The following is a 25884-nucleotide window of genomic DNA, read 5'->3' on the forward strand; positions in this document are numbered from 1 at the left end:
GATGTTGCAATACTTTTGGCCAGTGTGTGTAGATTTGATAACCAGTTAACCTAGATTCATGTTTGGAAGAATATTATCATTTTTAAATAAAGTCTTTGCAGTAAAAATGGTGCGTGAGACCTTTCTTGATTATGTTTCACACAAACGGCTTTTTCAGAAACAAATGTGTCTTCATCATTCAGTTGCCTTAAGGAAGTCTCCAGCAATCACAACATTAATATACCTTATGTTAGAAAAATAATAATCAAGCACGAATCACGTAAACAAACTTATATTGACCATAAAAACGAATAAAAACAGCCGCCTCCGAACACGCGATATTTAAAATTCCCGGGCATCGAAATTGTCGAGTGCAATGACGTCCCAGTAATACAATCATGACAATGAAGACTGTCGACAATTGAGTACAAATTACCATGACGTCATTGCCCTAGACAATTTCGGCGCGGGAATTTTGAATATCGCGTGCTGAGAGCCGGCTGATTGTATTCATTTTTATGGTGAGTACAAGTTTGTTTCAAATAAAACCACGTGATTCGTGCTTGATAATTGTTTTTCTAACATATAAGGCATTAATGGTGTGATTGCCGTAGATTTCCTTTAAAACAGTATACTTTTCTCTATTTGTTTTCGTCACCTCTTTGATCTGTGCAATTAGGTATGTATGTGTAACTAACTGGGATCCTTGCAGACTTTCCATACGTATCTCCTTAATCATGTAGCACCCCAAAGTAGCCCGATATCGGTATCAATCTCAGAATATAGTTCGTACCCCTAATTACGCGGTTAAAAAAGGTCTGTGTCGAATATAAATGCGATTACATTGACAGATTTTAGCCTATGGTTACGATATGCCAAACATTTCATATTCAGAAATGAGTATCAAACAAGGTGTAATGTGTAACATTATAGAGTCTCTACAAAATGTCTCATAAAGGGGCTGTGTCCGTTGTTTTTCTTTTATCTATCATGTCGGTATCTATATTTATTACAAATATCACCTAATTTATTTCAAGTCGAAATATAGTACAACAGAAGTTTAGTGAGCTTTAGAGAACGAAAATTTGCTTGCTTTCCTGTCTTTTTATTGTGATTTTTATAATTTCCTCTTTAAGATACCCTTCATGGCTGGAAATGCGCTGTCGTTTATCGTCCCTCGTAGTATGCAAGTCAATTCATAAACCCTGGATCATGTCCATAATGAATGCAACTAATGTGATATGAGATATGGCAGTTTGAAATGAAGTTGAACATTTGCCCATCACAAAATTCAATCTGACATAGTCCAAATAACACGGCAGGTTGTTATGGATCATGTTTAATATCCAACCATGTAATATCGGCATACAAGAACAAAACCCCGGGCAATTTATAACGTTTCAATTGCAAACTAGCTCACACGCCCTGCCTCATTGCAGCAAGATTTGATACGATATTGCCAATTTTGTAGAATGGTATATTTCATTTCATAGATGACTGCTGAATTCAGCCTCGACAATTTCGCCTTGTTCGCAGGGAGTACCATAACAATGTTTCATTTTCTGAGGCCTGCGGTCTCTAAAAACAAAATAGTCCAGTTCAATTCAACTCATAGAAGCATCTTTAGGATCTTTAGGGATGTATTAGTGAATATCACAATAGAGCTTGGTAATATCTGTGTCACATAATTTCTTCAGAGCCAATATATTTCACTACCCCTCCCCTTCCGCCAGCACCAGCACCACCACGACATTCCTCTCTTCCACCACCACCACCATCATCATCATCACTATACCACCTCCTATAATTAGTTAAAGAGATGAAAACGTCGACATCCGACAAAACAACAACTCAGTAATTTTAATACTGCGATTGTTAATGTTGTCAGTTTGTCATATTTGCATATGAGACAGTAATCGTTATTAATGAATTACTGATCAATCCGGCAGCAGAGAAAGTATAGTTTTGTTAGTGATTTATGCTCTATTAATGGTATGAAATGAGAGATTTGGCAATCTTATAGGGGTAACATTATAAACCTTGGGCAATCCAACATTTCCAAGGTCAAAGTACTGTTTTATACATGGCGCATAATTCAAAACTGCTCAAATATGGTCTGAACCAAATTCATATGGATTCAGAATATAGTTATATCTACGACTTACCGTTCAAGAGTTATGGGCAAAAAGGACGTTCTTGCTTGACGAAAAGGTGAAAGGTTTTTGACACACCCTGGATTGAAACAGATAAAATGCTCCACTGAATAGGCCTTTTGGAAATGGTCTCCACTTGTTTTATCTCTCATAAAAACCATGACAACTGTGCTTTCAAAAAAATGGTTCGTTCTGACTCGGTACCTATTCAGAACAGAATTGGTCATTGCCATTCGCTGTTACCTATTAACGAGTCGATTCAGGTAGATAGGGCAAACTATTCTTTATCAGCATTGTTATGACAGAAACAACAAAGTGAGTCACTATTATACCCACTTTTAAATGTACCATCAGAGCGTTTACAAATCTAAGATGTTGCCACTAATTCATTGAATTCCGACTAACCCCAGCAAGTCGCCATCGCTAGTAATTGAACCCGGGACCTCACGCATACGAGACGAGTATGCACCATGAACTTGTACCACACAGTAAGTAATCAGCAAAGAAGATTAAAAAAAGGAATGAGCGCCAATGGCGCTTGATGTGATGCGCTGAAACAGCTTGAAATGTAACCGTGTGGATAACATTTACTTCTTGAAAACAATAACAGTATAACGTCAACTTGCAAAATCATCCAATAAAAATAGTTTACAGCCGCGCTATAGGATGGGTTTTGCTGTGTTCAGCAGAAATATTGACGAGTGAGAAAATTATGAAGCTACTATAGAGGTAAAATTCTTTTTTGACGATTCTTTTTTGTATTTTTGCAAGGTGTGACTGATTATGAATGACGCTCTAATTTTGTTTGTTTTTAAGTTTCCCAATGCTTCAAATGAAGGTGAACCTGATTTTGAAATATGATCTAATTTTGTTTGATTTTAAAATGCTTTTATATAAGTTTCAAAATACTTCAAATGAGGATGTACTTCGTGTTAAATTAAGATCTTACATGACGCTATATAAAATAAACAATAAGAACACATTTTCCTTTTTCTCACACACTTCTTATGTCAGTTGCAGGATGTCACCTGGGTACTATTGATTTCAACAATTAAAATACGACCTTAATTAGATATATATCTATTGAAATTCAAATAGCTGTTTACATGTGGCCATTTTGGAGTTAAGAGCTCACAGAACGTCGTGGACATTACACGTACACCCTACGATATCAACGAACCATTGAGGTATGTTGGTACTCATTTGAAAGTATAACGTGGTTCCCATTTCTATATTGACTAGTGTCCGATTTGCTGATAAAGATAGGAAAAAATACCCATTATGAAGAATTCTCAAATAATGTGCACACAGAGGGTTATATTGGCCTGAAAAAGCTCCAGGGGATTCGGCCTAAAAGTCGCAATTAGGACTCACCAGAAATCTATATTTTTTCAAACTGTACTACGCTTTATATAAGGTTACTTGGTTGAAGTTGAACGACGCACTTCTATTTCCATCTAAAACAGCAAGAAAGTGTGCATTGTGTATTTAAAATCGTCATTTACTGCACACGATATTAAAATGTTAGATATTCAAATAATTTCAAATAGATTATAAACATACCGGCAAAACCTGGTACTGCGTGCAAGAGATAAAATTTCAGGAAGCGCCAACTGTCATAATGAGCTATGTAATTACCCCTTCTCTGGTTAAGTCAAACTATATTAAACTAGATTTCGCGGTTCTCGGGTTGGGCGGTTCTCGTGATAGGCCTATCTCTAATTACCCAACGCCCGTTACCTATAATACTTGTCCTGACCTATACGATATATGTCTCTCAATGATTAAGACACAACTATCAACTCTGTTTTGTAGCTGTTACGCTTACTTCGGAACCTATAATCTGAAAACCCATCGTTCGCCTCTTCCAAACCCTGTCCTGCAACCACATCGGAGGACCCAAAAATACCGGGTCCCCGAAATTTTAGTAGTGTCTGGATGTAGGCCGTCAATTCAATCGGGAGAAATGTGAACGCAAACGGGTATGTTAATCATGTCTTTAAAATAGGCCTATTGGTCCGATGAGATGCACCTGTTAGTCACTGTAATACTTTCCGATGCTCGCACTGCGCCCGTCGGTACTCCGCAGCACTACGCGATAGCGCACCGCGCACACGCGATACGCACCGCGCGCTCGCGTTATACGCACCGCGAGCACGCGTTAGCGAGCCACGCGCACGCGATAGCGCGCGGACAGAGGACAGACACGCCATAATTAGTATTAAGGTGGCTGTGTACTCTCAGACATGCATGTAGTAAAAGTGCAATAACTTTGTAATTATTCGCGCAAAACATATAAAAGTATACATTTTTATGAAGGCAAGACATCAATAAATCTTAATACAAATACAGATTTGGGGTAAAAACAACAATTTTGAAGAAAATCACAAAAAAGTGAGTTTTTGGCAATATTTGTTAGGTACATCATAACAAAAAACACTCTTTCCAAAATATTTTATTTTGTTTTAGCTCAATCTTGAGGCTCCATTCCAAAAACGGTTTTTTATTTTTTTGATATTGGCCTTATTTTTTGAGATATTGACCATATAAGGCATCAAAATGAACTTTTAAAATTCAAAAACGCCTATTTGCACAAAATGATGCCCAAAATCGGAAATAGACCAAAATATAAAAAATGAGAAAACCGTTTCTTGAGTCGATCATGCTTTTTACGATGATCATATTTGCTTACCTATAGATGCTGTATTTATTGAGTTATCGTGTACCTAAATCGTCATTTTACCGAGAAAATGAACATTGAAATAATGGCCGTTGAAGTTTAAAGTGGTCACATTTTGTACTTTCATCGAATCTCACAGGAGAATGCGACAGTTTTCGTTTTTGAAACTTATATTACGTGAACATCGGGTAAATCCACAGCCCCTTGAGAAGTTTGAGCGAAATCCATTCATAACTTGATATTTAAATCGGGGCAAAGAACTTGAAAAAAAACCCCACATTTTATCAGCTAAAACGGAGCCATTTGACCACTAGGTTTTTGTGAAATCAGTGCTTCCGTGGTGTTTCCATCAGATGCGCCGCGCATGTAGATAAGCGTCGCGTATGCGTCGCGTATTTGTGCGTTAACAAATTGCGCGAATCGCAACGCGATGAGTTGTTGCGCGCGTGTACCTTGCTGGTACAACAAAGATTTTCTTTCCTTTTCAATTTCAAACACGAGTGGAATAGTGAAATAAAATCCTTAAAATATTGCAGTTGGAGTTTACAAATCTGGATTTTCATTCCTTGTATTTATAAAAAACATAACAAGGTACAAACATATCATAAAAACTCAATTTTGAGAAAGAAACAATGGCTAGAGTACACAGCCGCGTTAAGATGACCCATCTTGAATGCAACAGAATCCATTTCAAATGCATCAATCTCCCAAAAGCGCACACAAAAATACAACAACAACAACAACAACAAAAACACTACAAGAAATATAACAAAGACGAACAAAACTAAAACTTTTTATGAATCTTGAAAGAATACATTGTTATGGTGTTTTAACAAATCTGAGCAATTTTGAAATTTCACCTCTGCATAAGCATGGTAAAAAGCGGCGACTTGAGTATCCTATAGATGAGGTGACATGTGTTTACATTTGATACGCCCTCTGTTGGTCTGTGATCAAATCTGTCAGGCAAAAAACACTATAGTTTACATGGAAGAAGTTGATTTTTATTCATTAACTTTGGTTTCAAAGCAAATAATACAAAAAATGGTATCAATCTTGTTTATAAATGCATCAAGCTATATACATAATATCACACAAAACTTCAAAGGTTTTTAAAAGTTGAGTTTTAAAGAGATTTATGTGGTCTGTCATAGACACTTCTGTGTTATTTTGCCTGCTTTGAAACAACAGAGGGCGGTCTGAATGTAAACATGTGACATCATAGGTCACCTCATCTATATGAATGGATTTTATTGCAATTAAATCTAGCATCCCCACATATCAAACCCACAGCTTCCTGCATGTATCTATTTTGAAAACGTCTGTATATCCACTAATTATAATATTTATTTGAATTACCTGAACACAAACAATAATAGTCAAGCAAAATCCAAACACAGACGGCTTCCTGTTTACATAACATAATTCATACAATAAAAGTAAACCAAAAAAAAAAAAAAATATATAGGCCTATAAAACTAATTAGGCCTAGATAGAGAACTGACTTGCATGAATGGTTGAAAGTCTGTACTACATGGGATACTCAACAAAATCAACTAAATGTGAGCAAGGGAAAGCAAGGGAAAGCTGCAGTAGCCTCAAGTCAAATTCAATTACACAATTTTCCCGAGAAACAAAATCACATTCAACAAAATCATGAATTATACTACAACTGATACATTTTCTAGTGTAAATGCGCGCGCGGTGTACCATAGGCAGGAAAGTCAACATTGCCCTCGGTATTGCATGATTAACACGCCCGCGGCATTCAAGCATCAAAAGATGCAATGGTTTTATAATTCATTTCATCGTCATTTTATACGAGGGGCAGTCAGTATGTTTTAAGAGTAGACTCGTGACGTCATATGTGGCTTGTTTTCATGGCATTTCTCAATGATTACATAAACACTGTACCTTTGTCTTTCAAACAACACATGTAAAAATTATATCATACACATGATTACGTAACAGCATTAGCATAAAATCAATATACTAGGGACACTGCCAAATCACGCAAAAAGGCGGGCCTTTTAAATTACAGCAAAGACACGTGTTTACAATGTCCGAGAACAGAAAAAGTACAAGGGGCATAAGGCTAGTTTTTGGCAGGAATAAACACTAGGTCCTCAGTTTGCATTTGGTAAAATATGAAACTTGTCATTAAACTGTGGTGGAAATGGGACATCTGGAAACTTCAACAACTTTAGGGCTTGAATTTAAGCAAAATTATTCTGCAAAAATGGCGTTAATGAAAAAGCAGTTATTACAAATGACATTAATTATCTCCAAAATGAAACAGACTAAAATATAATGACTGGTCACGTGTGAGAGCTAGTACTCAGTGCGATGATAACTGGTGCAAATCAAACAATAATCTGCGCATGCGTAGGTAGGATGACCGATACAACATGGTGGAAATGCACGAAAATGGCAAAATTCCATGTAAATAGGGCCTAAAATATTACAAAATGCTATGAAAATTTCAATTTAAATATTTATATGAATTTTTATGGATGATCTCAACCTGAAATGACCAGAAAAGTTTAAAAAATAAATTTCTTATTAAAACGATGGCCTCTCTCTCTGTACCACTACTTTTTGTATAAATGTAACAATGGTAGAATAACAGTTATATTTTAATCACGGATTCAAATATTTTCTAGGGAGACTCACGTTTTAATTTTTGGAGATTAGTCAACAGAACTGGCCAAAAAAATTAAATTTCCACGTTTGCTATTTTTGGCAATATCAAGATTTGAATAGAAAGAAAAGCCTTGTTTTTGTCAAAAATAAGACATATTTGACCATGCATTTTAAACAAACTAAAACATTTACAGCCCAACAAACATGGTTTAATGAACTGGTAGTTTGTGTTCTATTACTGTTCCAAAAGGCAGCATTCTCCATTCTTTAATTCCCGAGAAAATATAAAAAATACAACTATACCTCATTTCAGCCTCTTATTTCCATTAACAAAAACAACTCAATTTCACCAGGTGACTCTAGACCATTGATTTTATGCTAATGCTGTTACGTAATCATGTGTGTGATATAATTTTTGCATGTGTTGTTTGAAAGACAAAGGTACAGTGTTTATGTAATCATTGAGAAATGCCATGAAAACAAGCCACATATGACGTCGCAAGTCTACTCTTAAAACATACTGACTGCCCCTCGTAGTCACCAGAGTCATGATTTTATTTCGTTATTTATTCATATTTATTTTTCTGCATATACTTATTTTATCTAGGCCTACTACGTATTTATCTGTTTTGTTTATCTTTTTCGAATTTTCGGAAGACTAGTATACATGTACAGCTCCGACATAACACGTTCCTGCCAGTTGTAGAAGTTTTATTAGCATTTTCTTTGTCAATATAGGCCTATTGTTTCCGAAAGAAATAGACGGATTATAACCCCATGCATTGCGCAACTCCCTGATCAGCTGATCGATGGACAGGTGGCATACACCTGCGCGACAGCATTCTTGACATTCCTGAGGCGTATAACTAAACTATATCATAGTTCGCATGAGAAAAGAGTACCTCAAAAGCTTATTTTTAATGAGTATCTATAGGTAGAAACATTCATACAGAGTTATTAGAATAAAATGTAGGGCAAGAAGTTGCATGAGGTAATGCGGTCGAGACTTGCGTAACATTTTTGACAGAAAGTTTACCATCGTCATCAATCGTCTGCTAGTTTATTCCGTTTTGACAATTTCTTCTGCAACATTGTCGCAGTTATCTGGATTCATTTGACGGAAATAATGAAGTCGTAAGCTGGAAAATGCAGGAGTTAAGAGAGCCCACCTAAAAGGTAAGAAATTTCCTTTGTAGGCCTATAATAGCTTTCGTTTTGAAAACACTCGGAGTCGGGTCGAGGCTCGCGAGTCTTGGACCGGACGAGCCTAAATTTGGTGTGATAATTGATAAGCTAATGAAATACTGGTATCTTTGGATGAGACTGGTATTTGTTTTTTGTTTTTCAATAGGCTAACCATGATGGCATTATGTGATTTCTTCATTGATATCAGCCATTCGACAACAAAATATTGGTCGTGTGCATGCACTGTCTTATGCCACTAAATTTAGGCCCACAACATGTATCACGAAGTTGAGTGCCTTAATGTGCAAATTTTTATTTTTAATTTGGAAGAAAAGTTTAAATGTAACTGTAACCTCCTTAATACACTTTTGGGGATTGGAGATAAATTAGGCCCTCCGGTAGCACGTGCACGTTTCCACAAACCCCGGGCACAAACCATGTGCCAATTCCGGTATTGCTCAACTTTTGGTATAGCTACCGCGTACCGGTCTGGAAATGGGTCCCACAGGCCTAGGCCTAGGCCGATCTAGGCATATACCGTAAACGTTCGCCTAATGGCGCTTTTGGATTCTTAGAAATGTGAGAGCGCCATCCTTGTAAAATCTCAACAGCATTAAGGATACGTGTATGTTAAATTGAGCAACCTGGGCATAATGCCTCAGAAAAAAATATCGTGACATGACCCAATACTTTAGGTCACTATGTTAGTTGCTAGAGCAGCAAATGTTTTGGGGTTTCTTCAGGTATTCTTTCTCAAAGTGCCATTGGACTTAATTTGTAAATCGATTCATACGTTATCACTCATTTTGGTAAATATTTTTATAACATTGTAATTTCTTCATATTTTTTTAATATTCTTCAGTTCAAAATTACACCCTTCTATTGTCTGACCCGTTAGCTCAGTCGGTAGAGGGTGTGCCTGAAATGGTGAATGTTACTGGTTCGAATCTTGATTTCTGTCCCCACTTTTATGTGAAGAAGGGTCAAGAAATGTTTTTGGATTTTGTCCCCATTTTACGAACGAATATTGTGAATTTTTTTAAATTTAATTTTTATTTTTTTTTTTTTTTTTTAGATAAATAGGCACTGCGAACAAACGGCAACAAAAACCGCTGACAAAATTTGCTCCACCTGCTACCTATCAATGCGTGATATATTCCACTACATTTAACAGTTAAATGACCTTTGAAAAATAGAACGGCCTCAAAGTTTCAAATTGTGTAACTATACATTACTTTATTCATTTATGCATTATAAATGATCAGCTATTTTTCTTTTCTTAAAAGGATCGACCCCAAGTAGATCAGACAATTGATCATATAACTATCAGACCACGAAGTAGTTACGTAACTCCGTGATGGTATCGGAACCAAGCACTGTTTGTATGGCGATCATTACGATCACGCTATTTTGGTATGCCTTTTTTGTGTACTGATTGTTTCGATCGTGGTTCATGACTTAAGCGCGTGATCCCGTTGACATAGTAACATTACGTAACTTCGATACCGGGCTTCGATACTGAATAGTTGTTGAGTGCACATAATATGGAAAGCCATTGGGGTATTGTGTGCCTTCCAAAGCGCCTTATAACATGTTCTCATTGTGTTGTGGAATCCTAACCAGTATTCAATGATAGCTATAAGCTGTGTTCACACATGCACTTTTTACCGGTATAATTTTATCCAGGCTTATGTCCGATCGAATTAAACATTTCAGCTAATCCCTTAGCGCGTCCACATTTGTCGGCAATAGCGCTATACGCTGTCGAAGTTACGTAATAATAGGATTAACTACCATAGCAATAGGTGCATCGTGCTGATTACTTGCACCTGTAAGATTAGTATCTTTGAAAAGACCAGTATTGTATTCAATCTATATGTTCAAAATTGTTTTCACCTATTGCTATGGTAATTAATCCGATAAACTGCGTAACTTCGCCAGCGTATGTCCGACGTGTTATGTCCGATAAGCCTATTACCGGTCATAAATCCCTCCTTTCTACATGACCATCATCAGAAAATTTAACCCGATTTTAATTTTTTCACTGAAAATTCACTTTCAATACTAAACGCCCCTCTTTAGAAAAATTACAGACAATGCGGTAGGTAGGCCTATGTCATGTAAGAAAAATGCAAATTCAAAAGTTCCAAAATTCAGACCAATTTTGTATTTTATGTAGGTTCTATTGATTATTATTATTATTATTATTATTATTATTATTATTGTTATTGTTATTGTTATTGTTATTGTTATTATTATTATTATTTTAGTTTGACAAAGTAGTCACATTTTACAGTAGACTTAGCTCTATATCGCAGTTTATACATGTAGGCCCTACATGGTGGACATCTTTGAAAAAATGAAAAAAAAAAAATAACAATGACTCCCATCATCATCATGCTATTTTTTCTGGGGGTTCCAAATTTACAAAAGTCGGCTTCAATAAAATTGCGACCTCCCCTATTTCGTCAGCAAAGATTTTATGACCCCCCCCCACCGTTTGCACCCCCCCCAAACAGGCATCAGTCTTTTGGAATTAAATAAACACACTATCTGTAGTCATGTTGTGTTATGACTCCCTACATTTTGGTCATCAAAAATATTTTATGACACCCCCTATTTTTCTTTCCGTATATTTGGGACCCCCTAATCATTATATAAAATCCAATTACATGCCTTTCTGTTATCATGCTTATGGCTTAATAAGTGTCATCTCCATCTACTTCCAGGGCCATACTGCCCCCCGAGCCCTCTGGAGGGTTTACATTTGCTACCCCCCCCCCCCCTAAAAACTCGTCCCAATAAGGATGGTCAATTGCTCCTGCGCCTGAACTTTTCACCCGATCTTGGAGGGTGCGATGGAGAGTTTTCAGTGCCTTTATCTTAGCATGTATCTGCTCCCCGACCGTATGGGGAATCGACCCTTGTAGTGTAGTAGCATGGCTATCTCCTCCCAAAGCTTTTTTTTTATCCCAGAAATACTTTCCGTGTCTCTCCAAATTTTGAGGATAGCCAATGTTCCCTTGTCATTCCAATTGACCCCTCTATTGCGTTTATTTATATTAATATTTGCAGCTGCAGCCATGATGACATCACGCAGTAAATTACTCTGCTCAGTGGCGTAGATTTCTTTTTGACATGGGGGGGGGGGATGAAAAAAATTCAAGTATAGTCAATCCAGCACCTTTTGGCGCCAGAATAAGTTTTTGGTTCAATTGTGCGCGAAGCGCGCGAAAAATTTTGCTATTTTGAAGCTAAACTGATGAAATAATGGTGTAAAAGTAGAATAAATTGAAGCGTGCGAAAATTTGCACTTTTGGGGCAAAAAATGGGCAAATATGAGGTTAATTTGGTCTGAAACCCATTATCAGGCGTCAACATTGGGGGGGGGGATGATTGTATGGACCATACCCCTGGCAAAATATTGGGGGAGATAAATCCCCCCATCCCCCGGGATCTACGCCTATGACTCTGCTTAAAATTTTGCGCGAGTGATAGGCCTATACTCACAGTTATATCCGACAGCCCAATAGTGCTGCATGTCCACACGTAATTATTATTACCGGACGTAACATTTCGATCGGTCTTAACAGCTCTTAACCCTGGTCATCTTCAGCCTTAAATTTTCGGATTTAAAGCACATTACGTCGGATATAGTAATTTTTTTTATAGCCGACGCTCATTCACACTGCCACTTATATCCGATACTATTACCGACGTAATTTAAGTCCGACTGTGTGAACAAATTGTCGGATTAAAAGCAAATTATGTCGGAAATAGTTATATTACGTCGGATATAGTTATATCCGACGCTAATTCACACTGCCACTTATATCCGATACTATTACCGACGTAATTTAAGACCGGTAATAAGTGATTTAAGTCCGACTGTGTGAACACGACTATAGAGGCCTTGCGTTAATCGATTGGCCCCAAACAAAGTATTTGAACCGGTTTCCTCTATTCAGTTGGTCGTTGTATGATTTTGTTCGTTCACTCATTCAAATTTTATTTATATCATTTGAAGACTGAGCCTATTATGATACATCCTCCGTGGAACAGTTTCAAACAAATATAGCTAGGGATTATTGGGGCACAGGTTATCTTTTGAATCCTCTTATAGAGGGCTATCATTTTTTAGGAAGGGGGGTCCCAAATTTACAAAAAGCCTGCGTCAATAAAATTGCGCACCCCTATTCGGCAACAAAAAATTTATGATCCCAAACCCCAAAATTGTATTGAAATCAGTCTTTTGGAATACAATAACACACTTTCTGTGGTCATCGTGTGACTCCCTACATTTTGGTCATAAAACATTTTATGACCCCTCCTATTATTCTTTCCAAGACTTTATGACCCCGTATATTTGGCACCCACCCCCTTTCGAATAAAATGATATACCTCTTATGACCACTGATGCATAGGCAAGGACACTCGCGCGAATTGAAAGACTTGTCGCACGCGATAGTTCGTCTCACACACATAACAAATGCCTATACAATCAAATAGGTTCATTTCAACATTTGATTGAATGGATTGAGTTACTCTAAAATGAAACGATAAAAACAAAGAATCATGAAAAAAAGACACATACAAGATAAAATAATAAATTTATATAAACAATGTTAAAGATGAAATCAAGAAAATAGAGAATAAAATTTCCTCAAATCAGAAAAAAACACATTGACAGACATCATAATCTGTCAGAAATTACTGCATGAGATTCGAACCATCCATCTTCTCCACAAGTTCTCTTTATCCTCGCACTATAGTCTAATGCTCTGCTCACTGGGCCACAACGTATCAGGTGAATGATTACCGCATTATCATGAACAAGTTTGTTCGATCTTGTTCATTATTGTATGTGTCGATAGGTTTCACCCTTTAACTACACGTACCCTTAATGATCAGTGATAATAGTCGGCTTTTACAGGGATTCGCCACTTGCACGGTTCCGCCATTATGCACTATATGCGGGGAGAGCCTCGAACTGGCAGCATACATGAAAGGAAGAATTACGTAACCTTACACAGAATGTTATATGACTGGTTCAATTCCCATTCATGTATGCTGCCAGTTCGAGGCTCTCCCGCACATAGTGCATAATGGCGGAACTGTGCAAGTGGCGAATGGCGCTCTATCATTTCCATGAACTCCATAGCGCCATTAGGCGAACGTTTACGGTATACTAATTTTTGCCAAAAATGGGAGCCATTTCTGTGATACCCAGACCCAGATTTTAAGCCACGTGTAACACAAATTTTAAATATGTTTTTAGAAATTTTGGCATAAGGTTCACGAAATAGGTCCCAATTTCCAGACAAATCCGTGAGACAATTTTGAAATAATACAGGCCACTCCAATTTTCACACAAAATGGTGTCATCCTTAGATGAAACGTAATACATCCCATGGCCGGATTTACTCCTTTTGAAGGGCCCTGGGATGGGCCAGGCCAAAATTTGGAGGCCCCAAACCCACTGTGAGGTGATGTTGAAGCGCGTAGGTCGAGATGCGACGCGCGAGTCTTTTGGTGTGGGGTCCAGTTGACCAGGCAAACTTTCAAGGACAACCCAATTAAGTAGGCTTAAAATATAATCAAGTCAATGTTCACCTCTATACCACCAAACTTTGTACAGCTCCCAACTTAATGTGTTTTCCAGATATTTATAGCGGCCTTTAAGCGGGGAAAACCTCCAGAAGCTGTTATCATTTACAGAAGCTGAGATACAGAAATGTTGCCCAAATTTGACCCATGCCATAGGCATACTGTGATATGAATTACAATTTTAAAAATAAACATATTTTGGCAAATATAATTTTATTGTAACAAATCATCATAAAGATTACTTACCTGATCGGAACTGGCTATAAGGTCTTTGTCATCCACTGCATCTGCCCCATCATTCAAATCTATTGTTGATGTGTTGATGTAATGTCCTAAAAGTTTCCATATGGAAAGGTTTCTATACAAAAACGATTCTTTTATAAACCATCATGCGCACAGTTTCCACCTCAATACACCTGAGCACACATTTTCGTCCCAAGAGCTTCCAAGCAGAGAACAACAAGCAGTGAATGTCTCCACCACAGTCTTTGATTACACTACACGGTTTAGACTATGGGACATGGGCATTTATCTTTCACTTCCGTAGTCCACTCTTGGGCAGAACATAAAAACATAACAAATCAAGAGTAAATATATGTCTGAATTAATATCCAAAAAGTTCCCACGTTTTACTTTACTCATTTAGGAGTTATTTGGGGTTAAAATGTGTTTTTTCGTGATTTTTTCCATTTTTGCCCAAAAATGTCAAATATTAAAATAGCTGTAACTTTTAAAATAAATTGAGTAGAAATTTCATTTCTATTGTAGATGTTACATGTCATATGGATTTCCAACACTGGTGAATAAAAATGTCATAGCACAACTTATATTTGTGCTATTTTGGCCATTTTTGACCTAAAAATGTAATTTTTGCATGGGAAAAAAATAAATATATATTTTCTTGATTTAAAAAATATGTCATTATATCAACCTAGTTATTCTGAACAAAAAAGTTAATGATGGTGAATGTCTGTGACCTATAGTTTTTGATCTATGGCCCTTTCAAATTCACATATGGACTAAAATAGCATGTTTTTGTCAATTTTTCCAATATTAGGCTGAAAATGGTACTTTTTGTAATTTTAACAAAATTTTCAGTGTTTGGAAAGTGGGAACTTCACATATATTATGGATATATTATAGTACTTTCATTTTAAGCTAGTTGTAGATCCACTGGTAGCTCGGTTTACATGGCAGAAGCAATTATATCGTCAATTTTACTACTTTCAATGCAGCAAAATCATTTTAGTCATCATTTTACTGCATTGAAAGTAGATAAAATTGCTGCTACCACGGTAGTGGGCATACTAGTGGATCTTGAAATAGCTTAACATTAAAGTACCATTACATGTTCATATTATTAAGTGAAGTTCCCACTTTCCAAAAACAACAAGTTGGTTAAAATGGCCATAAAGGACCATTTTGGCGTAATATTGGAAATATTGAACAAAAACATGCTATTTTAGTCCATATATGTATTTGAAAGGGCCATAGATCAAAAACTATAGGTCACAGACATTCACCATCATTAACTTTTTTGTTCAGAATAACTAGGTTGACATAATGACATATTTTTTAAATCAATAAAATTTATATTTATTTTTTCCCCATGCAAAAATTACATTTTTAGCTCAAAAATGTCCGAAATAGCACAAAAAAATGGTTTATGCCATTTTGTTTATATTTTAGAGTTGTGCTGTGACATTTTTATTCACCAGTGTTAGACATCCATGTAATATGTAACATCTACAATAGAAATGAAATTTCTACTCAATTTATTTTGAAAGTTACAGCTATTTTAATATTTGACATTTTTGGGCAAAATGGAAAAAATCACGAAAACACATTTTAACCCCAAATAACTCCTTAATTACACAGTAACGTGCAACTTTTGAAAGTGGGAAATGTTATATTATTGATCAGTGATATAATAGCTATATTTTCATGTATAAACCATCCTCTACCCAGAAAGGGAGAACGAAAACTACTTTCTGAAGCACTTAGCAAGCCTTGTCCCATGGTCTAGTTGAGTGCATAGCAATGTAGGAGTTGTGAAGCTTCTAGCTAAAATATGGGCCTCTTTGATTGGTGTTTGTCGAAACCTCAAGTGTTCCCTTCATCCAATCAGATTTTTTTTAAATATCAAACGAAAGCTAACACTTCCCCCTAAAAACACTTTTGGTCACTAGGTCAACAGATAACACAATTCAATGTTTATAGCAAGGCGAATGTGGAAAATCTGTTGAAAACTACCTATCAAATTTTAAGTCATTATTTTAAATGAAAAAGCACACTTATTGTCCATATACATACTAGAGTCACTAGAAATTGCAAATCTTGTGCAAAAAGTTACTATTTTCGCCTGTTTTGTCATACGGTTGTAAATTCAATGAACTATGACTTTTTTATGTTTACCATTTTGAACATGTTGAACCTCTATGGCAATAAAACGTTGGGTGCTCCATTCTACTTCAGTGCCAATGAGGTTAAGAAAATGGCAGTTGCTCCAAATCCACCTCAAAATGTGTCATGATTAAACAGAACGGTAAGTACTTCGTTTTTCACACAATGTCACTAATGAATATATCATGCACCTAACGTTTTAAAACCTAGAAGTTCAATCTGGTTATAAAATAAAGAGGGTTTCTTTGCATTATTGCACTTTTTTTACTCACCCTGTAGATTGCTTGTAGAAAATAAACATCCTGTTTATGGACTGAACATCTTAGTGTTTTAAGTTGAGCAATAGACATTTAGTTCATGAAGAGTGTGTTTAATCTTTTGTAATGAAATATGTATATGCAACTTTTTTATACAATTTGCCGACAACTTTAACTCCTCAACAAAAGTTTGGAAAGTTTTTTCAAGCATCTGTATCTCAAATTATTTGTGACATATTCATATCGTGTTGCATATCACTGGATAACTACAATACTCCCTTTACAATGACACCCCATTTGAAACAATAACTTTTTCACGGCTTAGTACACGCCTTGTGAATGTAGTGGGGTCTTAAAAAGAATTTGCCAAATTGACCATTATTCTGTGAAGCAAGCTGCAATCCCATAACTTCACAATCTGGGACCTAATGCAATCCTCCAAGATGACACCACTCGCCCCACATAGCCACGGTAGTCAACGACTACCTACAGAATATGGGAGTAGAGTCAAAATGGCCTGCCATCAGGCCAGACCAGGGGGCCACACCTCAACCCGATTGAACACTAGTGGGACCAGCTTGATCGGGCACGGTGAAGTTGGCTCGAGATTAGAGATTAGACATTCGTTATTACGTTCAATATTACACTTTTAACCGTTTTTCTGTATCGATCAAGGGTAGTGGAGTCATTTGAGACCGTTTTTGGTCTTTCAAAAATTTTGACCCAAAAATTTCAAAATTTTTGAACTTCGTTATTTGGGCGAATTTCGTCCTAAAAACCACTTTGATGTATCGATTAAGTCTTCTGGAGAATTTTGACACTATTTTTGAACATTCAAAAATTTAAGCCAAAAATTTAAAAATCTTTGAACTTAGTTATTTGGGCGAATTTCGACCTAAAAACCACTTTGATGTATCGATTAAGTCTTTTAGAGTATTTTAACACCATTTTTGGATATTCAAAAATTTTAGCCAAAAATTTCAAAATTTTTGAACTTGGTTATTTGGGCGAATTTCGACCTAAAAACAAATTTGATGTATCGATTAAGTCTTCTAGAGTATTTTGACATAAAATTTTAGCCAAAAATTTCACAATTTTTGAACTTCGTTATTTGGGCGAATTTCAACCTAAAAACCACTTTGATGTATCGATTAAGTCTTCTAGAGTATTTTGACACCATTTTTAGTCATTCAAAAATTTTAGCCAAAAATTTCACAATTTTTAAACGTCGTTATTTGGGCGAATTTCAACCTAAAAAAATCTAAAATGTATCGCACCATTGTTAGATATTCAAAAATTTTAGCCAATAGGCCTAATTTCAAAATTTTTGAACTTCGTTATTTGCCAATTTTAGCCAATATTTCTGAACTTCGTTATTTGGGCGAATTACGACCTAAAAACCACTTTGATGTCTTCTTGAGTATTTTGACACTATTTTTGGACATTCAAAAATTTAAGCCAAAAAACTTCGTTATTTGGGTGAATTTCGACCTAATAACCAATTTTATGTATTGGTCAAGAGTGTTCTAGAGTATTTTGACACCATTTTTGGACAGTCAAAAATTTTAGCCAAAAATTTCAAAATTTTTGAACTTCGTTATTTGGGCGAATTTCAACCTAAAAACCACTTTTATGAATCGGGCAAGTGTTGTAGAGTATTTTGACACCACTTTTAGACATTCAAAAATTTTAGCAAAAATTTCAAAATTGCATTTTTAGACATTCGAGATTAGAAATTAGACATTCGTTATTTCGCAGAATTTAGATCTAAAAAATACTTTTCTACGCAGATCAGGTGTCCTGGAGTAATTTGACACCATTTTTGACCTTCCAGAAAAATTTTTGACCCTAAAAATACATTTTAGACATTCCAGATTAGAAATTAGACATTCGTATTTCCAAAATTGTTTGAAGTCAAAAACTTTTCTACGCAGATCAGGTGTCCTTGATCGATGTAGAAAAGTGGTTTTTATATGACAATTTTCGGAAATCACGAATGTCTAATTTCTAATCTCGAATGTCTAAAAATGCAATTTTTGTCAAATATTATCGGGAAGGTCAAAAATGGTGTCATATTACTCCAGGACACGTGATCTGTGTAGAAAAGTGGTTTTTAGATCGCAATTCTGTGAAATAACGAATGTCTAAAAATTTGGATTTTTTGGTCAACATTTTTCGAATGTCTAAAGTGGTGTCGAATGTCTAATAATGATGTCAAATGACTCTATGACACGTTTTCGGTGTAGAAAAGTGAATTTTAGATCGAAATTCTGCGGAATAAAGAATGTCTAATTTCTAATCTCGAATATCTAAAAGTGCAATTTTTTGGGTCAAAAAGTGGTGTCAGATGACTCCATGGCACTTGATCGATGTAGAAAAGTGGTTTTTATATGACAATTTTCGGAAATCACGAATGTCTAATTTCTAATCTCGAATGACTAAAAATGCAATTTTTTGCGTCAAAATTTTTCGGGAAGGTAAACAATGGTGTCATATTACTCCAGGACACGTGATCTGTGTAGACTTGGATTTTTTGAAATTCGCGATATACCGTAAAATGGGGTAACTTCGGTCAGCGGGGTAACTTTGGTCGGTCAAATATATTTTTTTAAATGGTCATATTTTCGTGTCAGATGACTCCATGGCACTTGATCGATGTAGAAAAGTGGTTTTTATATGACAATTTTCGGAAATCACGAATGTCTAATTTCTAATCTCGAATGTCTAAAAATGCAATTTTTTGCGTCAAAATTTTTCGGGAAGGTAAACAATGGTGTCATATTACTCCAGGACACGTGATCTGTGTAGACTTGGATTTTTTGAAATTCGCGATATACCGTAAAATGGGGTAACTTCGGTCAGCGGGGTAACTTTGGTCGGTCAAATATATTTTTTAAATGGTCATATTTTCGTAGAGCAATGTTGTTTTTAGTCATATTTGGTGTCAATTTGTTAAGAAATATATTTGGAAGAAATAATAGTCGCTTATATCCAATTTCCTCGAAATTTACGAAAAAATAGTGATTTTAGATCAAAAATGAACATTTTTTTACCATTTTTTCAGAAAAATAAAAATCGATAATTTGAGCAAGAATGTGTGCTTGATTAATTTTGCAAGGGGTCAAATGTCACAAAAAACAACAACTTGCCCATATACAGCGAAGATCATTTTTTTTCCTTCATGGAATGTAATCTGACCAAAGTTGCCCCATATGCGGGGTAACTTTGGTCAGGCTATTTTTAACCCCTAGGGCAGCCTTACAAAATAATTTAAAAATCTTTTTCAACTTCAAGGTGTAGAAGGGAACCCTAATGTCATAAAAAAGAGACAATTAGAAATATTATTGGTTTTGTTTGGAAGCAGTGGTTTAAAAACTCAGAAAAGTGCCCAAAGTTACCCCATTTACGGTAGGCTTAGGCCTATTAAATTTTAGGGCTAACCCGGGGAGGGGGTGTTGAACATTTTTGAGTCAAAACCCCGGTCAAAACATTTTGACCCCCCCTCCAGAAATCTAAAACTTTTTTGAACTCCCAATTACCTAGGCCACACATTTTTGATCTGACATTGTCTAGGGTAGGGGTGACCGGTGCAAAGTGGACCACGGGGCAAAACGAAACACCCCCATTAACTTATTTATATGCTGTCCTCAATCTCCAAGCTCATGTATTTAGAACACGGATCCAGCATTGTTTGTGATAGGGGGCAATCGAGTGAGTCAGGTACCGTAAAATGGGGTAACTTGGGCACTTTCCAGAGTTTTTAAACCGCTGCTTTGACTCCTTGCAAAATTAATCATGCACACACCCTTGCTCACAAATATCGATTTTTATTATTTTTTTTTCTGAACAAAATGTTTAAAAAAATCTCATTTTTTGGTCAAAAATACCGAAATTTCGAGGAAGTTGGACATGGGCGACTATTATTTCTTCCAAATTCATTTCTTAACAAATTGATACCAAATATGACTAAAAACAATATTGCTGTACGAAAATATGACTATTTAAAAAAATATATTTGACCGACCAAAGTTACCCCGCTGACCGAAGTTGCCCCATTTTACGGTATGTGTGATTTTTACAGAAAATGTCTGTTTTTTATATATTTAGGCCTAACCCGATAATTTATAGAAATATTATTATCTGCCAAAGCACTGTGCTTTTGCTTTTGCTTGTAAATTACACTCCTCAAAAGAATTAAAGGATCAGTTGAATATAATCAGCATTTTTGAAAACATTGGATATGATGATAATATAGTTGATAATTGTGCTTGATCTTTCATTACATAACTTGTTCCTTAAGTTGTAAACAAAATTCACTCGTGACTCCGTTCCGCTATCACCCACATCTTGAGGGGAAAATGGAGGCTAAAATTTCGACATCACCACGGCCAAGGTCAAGTCACATATTGAGATGGGTTTGTGTATGTGATGTGTGTTTGGGTCTATACGACACATTAGTGGGTATAAGATGCCCTCAATGTATCCCCGGGGGTGGGGAAAGTCATTAATGTAACCGCACAAAAGGTGACCTCCCGGCCCCCTCCTCATGTATCTGAGGGTAGCGGTCATATTTGAGCTCCCTTAATAGTGCAACCTAATGCATAAATGAATACTCTATAATGTTCTGTCGTTCTGTACCATTTAATGATAGGCCTATTGATTAAGACCCCTGCCCTCAGAGAAACGAGGAGGGGTCCAGGTGGTCATCTTTTTGTACGGTTACATTAATGACTTTCCCCACCCCCGGGAATACATTGAGAGCATCTTATACCCACTAGTTTAACGTATAGACCCACACACACGTCACATACACACCCCACCCCAATACCGTAAAACCCCGTCTACAAGCATAGTGTTTTTTGTGAAAGCTTAATTAATTCGAAGCAAGCGTGCATATACCAATACAATAGATTGGTCTTAAAATAATACTTGTTTGTATATGCTTGGATCCGTAATTTATTTGCTCAAACTCCATAATGACGACTGGATTAATGTAGCTTTCATCAGAAGCACACTATATGCTTGTAGACGGGGTTTTACGGTATGTGACTTGACCTTGACCGTGGTGACGTTTGAAAAATGGCTTCAAATTCGAAATTGTGGCCTCCATTTTCCTCCCTCCCCTCACGATGTGGTGTGATGGCGGATATTTTTAATGAGTGAATTTTATCTGCAGCTTAGGGAACAAGTGATGTAATGAAAGATCAAGCACAATTATCATTATTATCCGATATTTTCAAAAATGCTGATTATATTCAACTGATCCTTTAATTATTTTGAGGAGTGTATAAATATGAGCGCTACTAGTAGGGCATACAGGTCTAATAAGTTAAGCATAAAACTCATGAGAAGGGTCAAAATACCGGGACTTAATTAACCAAAATTGTAAAGGCCTATGTATCTTCCTTTAGCACGATTTTAGGACACAATTGTCATCGTTGCGTTCATTTTAGCATTGTTTCGCGCGCTTAGGCTAAATGTTTATAGTTCTTATGATCTATTTCTGTAACACGTTAAGGGATCCAAAATGAGCGTTTATTGCGTTTCGACAGTATTTTTTGTGGGACATGAGAGCACCTCAGACCTATCGAATTGCATTCTGAATACGAAGCATGTCTTTCTGATATCAAATAATTTTCATTTTTTAAAAATCACGATATAATACAAATTTTATGACAAATTATAAAAATTTGACATTTTCAAATTTTGATATATAACAGTCCTCGAAGTAAATTATATAAATCTAATGATATATTCTTAAAGTGTATGTAGTAGGGAGGAAAAAGCCGACGGTCAATTGAAAATTTTGACCTTTCATATTGAAGATATGGATTTTTCCCCAAAAAGACCTAATTTATTTTTTTTTGTGTTTTTGGGAAAAAATCCATATCTTCAATACGATAGGTCCAAATTTTCAAATGATTGTCGGCTTTTCATTCCACCTACATACACTTTAAGTATTAATCATCAGATTTATAAAGTTTACTTCAAGTACTGTTAAATATCAAAAATATCAATTTTAATGATTTGCCATAAAATGTGTATTAAATTGCGAATTTCAAAAATCAAAATTATTTGATATCAGAATGACATTCTTCGTATTCAGAATGCAATTCGATATGTCTGATGTGCTCTAATGTCCCAAAATAAATACTGTCCAAACGTTCATACCCCAGCCCTTAAGTGGTCTAACCTATGTCTCGTATAGGCCTAAAGCATTGTTATCTAAATGTTAATAATATTGATTTGGTTTTTTTAATCACTAAATAACACTTCTTCAGATTGTTTGTTCTTGTCTTCTTTACCGATTCAGTCAATCATAAGAAATAAATACCCCTGTTTGGAAAACGATCCATAAGAATTAAATATGCAAACCTATATTCTGAATAAAATAATTCTGCTCCAACAATTACCCCCCCCCCCCATTATAAACCATTTCCTAACAAATGGTAACCTGATGCAGTCAATCATAAGAAATAAAATCTGTTTCTATCTATTCTGAATAAAATAATTTTGCTCCAACAACCACCCCCACATGATCTACCATTTCCTAACAATAGTAACCGAAATTATGGTAACCTGAGCTTTATTCCTTTTATTTGAAACCAATCCTCTTACATCCCATGCAAACGATTTTACACCTCTCCCACTGCAATAAATATGCTTTACATTTCCAAATTTTTCCTTGCTGCTAATATTACATTATTGTTTTAACGAAAAAAAATCCAAATGGTTACATTGCAGCACATTACATCAAAGCTCCATCGGGCGCCCCATTCCTTTTTTAAAGGAATTTTTTTAGTGCCTTAACGGTCTTTTTTTTTCATTTGACTCTCCATAATACTTTATCACGGTTATGGTTTTTCACACCTGTCCTAACCCACTCAAGCCTCCACTGTTATTTAGATTTCTTTTATGTTCTGCTGCTTGATCAATGTTTGAATCAATGCAGCTTTTTATCCTTGCTTTTTATGATTAGAGCTGGTCTCCACTATATTGAGACATGGATTGAGAGCAGGTCGCTAATTTTATTGCTTGAAATAGAAAAGTTGCGTCTTTTCGAAACGTCGGGTTTTTTAAAACTTTGTTTATACATTTTATGTTATTCCCCATTGGATCTTGTGTCATATTTTCCCATTGCTAGTGTGACTTTCAGCGTATAGTGGGAGCAGATGTGCGGTAGGCCTAGATGCGGTATAATTTCTATCTGGTCAGAAATTATCCGAAAACTTGCTAGACACTAGCCATATTTGTACGGTACCGCACATCAATATCCTTCTCAACCGATGGATATTGGGGCGAGATCATGCCCGGGGATCATGCACTAAACACAGGAGGGTAATTGTTCGCTTCACCCGAAGTAGCACCTAGTAGCAGCTTCTTCATGATGCGTAGGATACTGGACATTCGGAACACTTCTCCCCCAAGAGTTATCAAAATAGCAGCTACATGATCGCCGCCATGATCATACTGTTGAATGAGCTGTTCATTTATAGCTCGCGCCACTATATTTACACATTCCCCATGTGACCTCGGGGTCATTGCAAATGTACGATAATGTAAATGTTAGTTGGTACAAAATGTATTATAAACACGCTGATTGATGTATCCTTTTGGCGCCATCCTTTGGTTCCCTGCTGGTCAGTTGGAACATATTTCCCTTTTTTTATTTGGATTAAAGAGCAATATAGCAACATGATGGAAATATGTGACTACATTTACATAATTGCAGTTCTAACAAACCTATGAAACCGTAGCCTTGGTGACGAAAAAGCATAAGCCAGCTGGGACCGAGACTGTAACAAGACTAGTGTAGTGTAGCGTAGCCTGTGGTCTGTTTTAGGCACAGCCTGTGTTACTGGCTACGATTGTGTAAAAGCGCCCCTATAATAATGACTCGGGAGGAAAAAAAATCACAAATCATTCGGACTTTGATTTCCTTAATAATGAGTTGTGATTGCTGGGGACGTTTTACAGCCAAGAACCCTAAACCTGGCCACCTTTCTTACTCGTCAACAGAGGAAAGGCTTACACTTTAGCACCACATTTAAAGTTCTAATCACAACTTGCTTATATATTCACCAAAAAGTACAAATATATAATCCGTGGTGTCAACACGAAAAGTAAAATTTTTAAGTCAAAGTAGGGTAGTATCACCTTAAAGTGACTAAAAATAAGATACTGTCGATGAAAAATGTTTCCGCCCTCTATTCGTGTCGAACGAGCTCGACAACAGAGGGGGTACTTCTAGGAGTGCATGATTTCACTTAAAACTAAATGGAGAACAGCACGTTCTGAATGCTGATTGGTCACACCCACTTTACTCCCCCTTTGTGCTTGTTTTATACTCCAGTATTTAGCGACGAGCGATAAACACGTACTAATGAGCATGAATGTTTCTTTGTCCACCTGAAAGTACTATCAATCTCTCTGGATCAAACTATATAGACTTTCACAAGTTCTTAGGATTGGAATAATAAATTATGGAATAAGTTATCGAATTCCTATAAACTATCACAGTTCATTGAGCCATTCATGAGATTTCATGCATGTATGATGTAAACCTGCAATAAGTAAACAAAAATATGGTCTATAAAGATAGCAGTGTATAGAATAATAATCATATTCGACTTTTGCTGTGCTCGGGATGCTATATCTGAAATTAGACTCACATTAACTACAATTTTGACATTTTCTTGATGTATCCGGACTATTTCAGAGACCCACCAGTTTGCCAAGTTCAATCTGAGGTAATTTTCGTAAAAAAATCACATGTTTATCGGCGCAGAGTCATCTAGGGCTGGTGTTTTTTTAAACTCCATTAAAATGCCCAGGTGTGATTGAACTGTCATTAGACCATCATTACCCGGGGAAAATCCAAGCACCTAGCAACGATTGTTGCAAAGGGGGAAAGGATTCAAAGTTTGATTACTTATGCAGCATTGGTTATTTTAGTGATTTGATTTCGAAAAGAGCC

The sequence above is a fragment of the Amphiura filiformis genome, chromosome 5 (genome assembly GCF_039555335.1).
Source record: "Amphiura filiformis chromosome 5, Afil_fr2py, whole genome shotgun sequence".
Classification (NCBI taxonomy): domain Eukaryota; kingdom Metazoa; phylum Echinodermata; class Ophiuroidea; order Amphilepidida; family Amphiuridae; genus Amphiura; species Amphiura filiformis.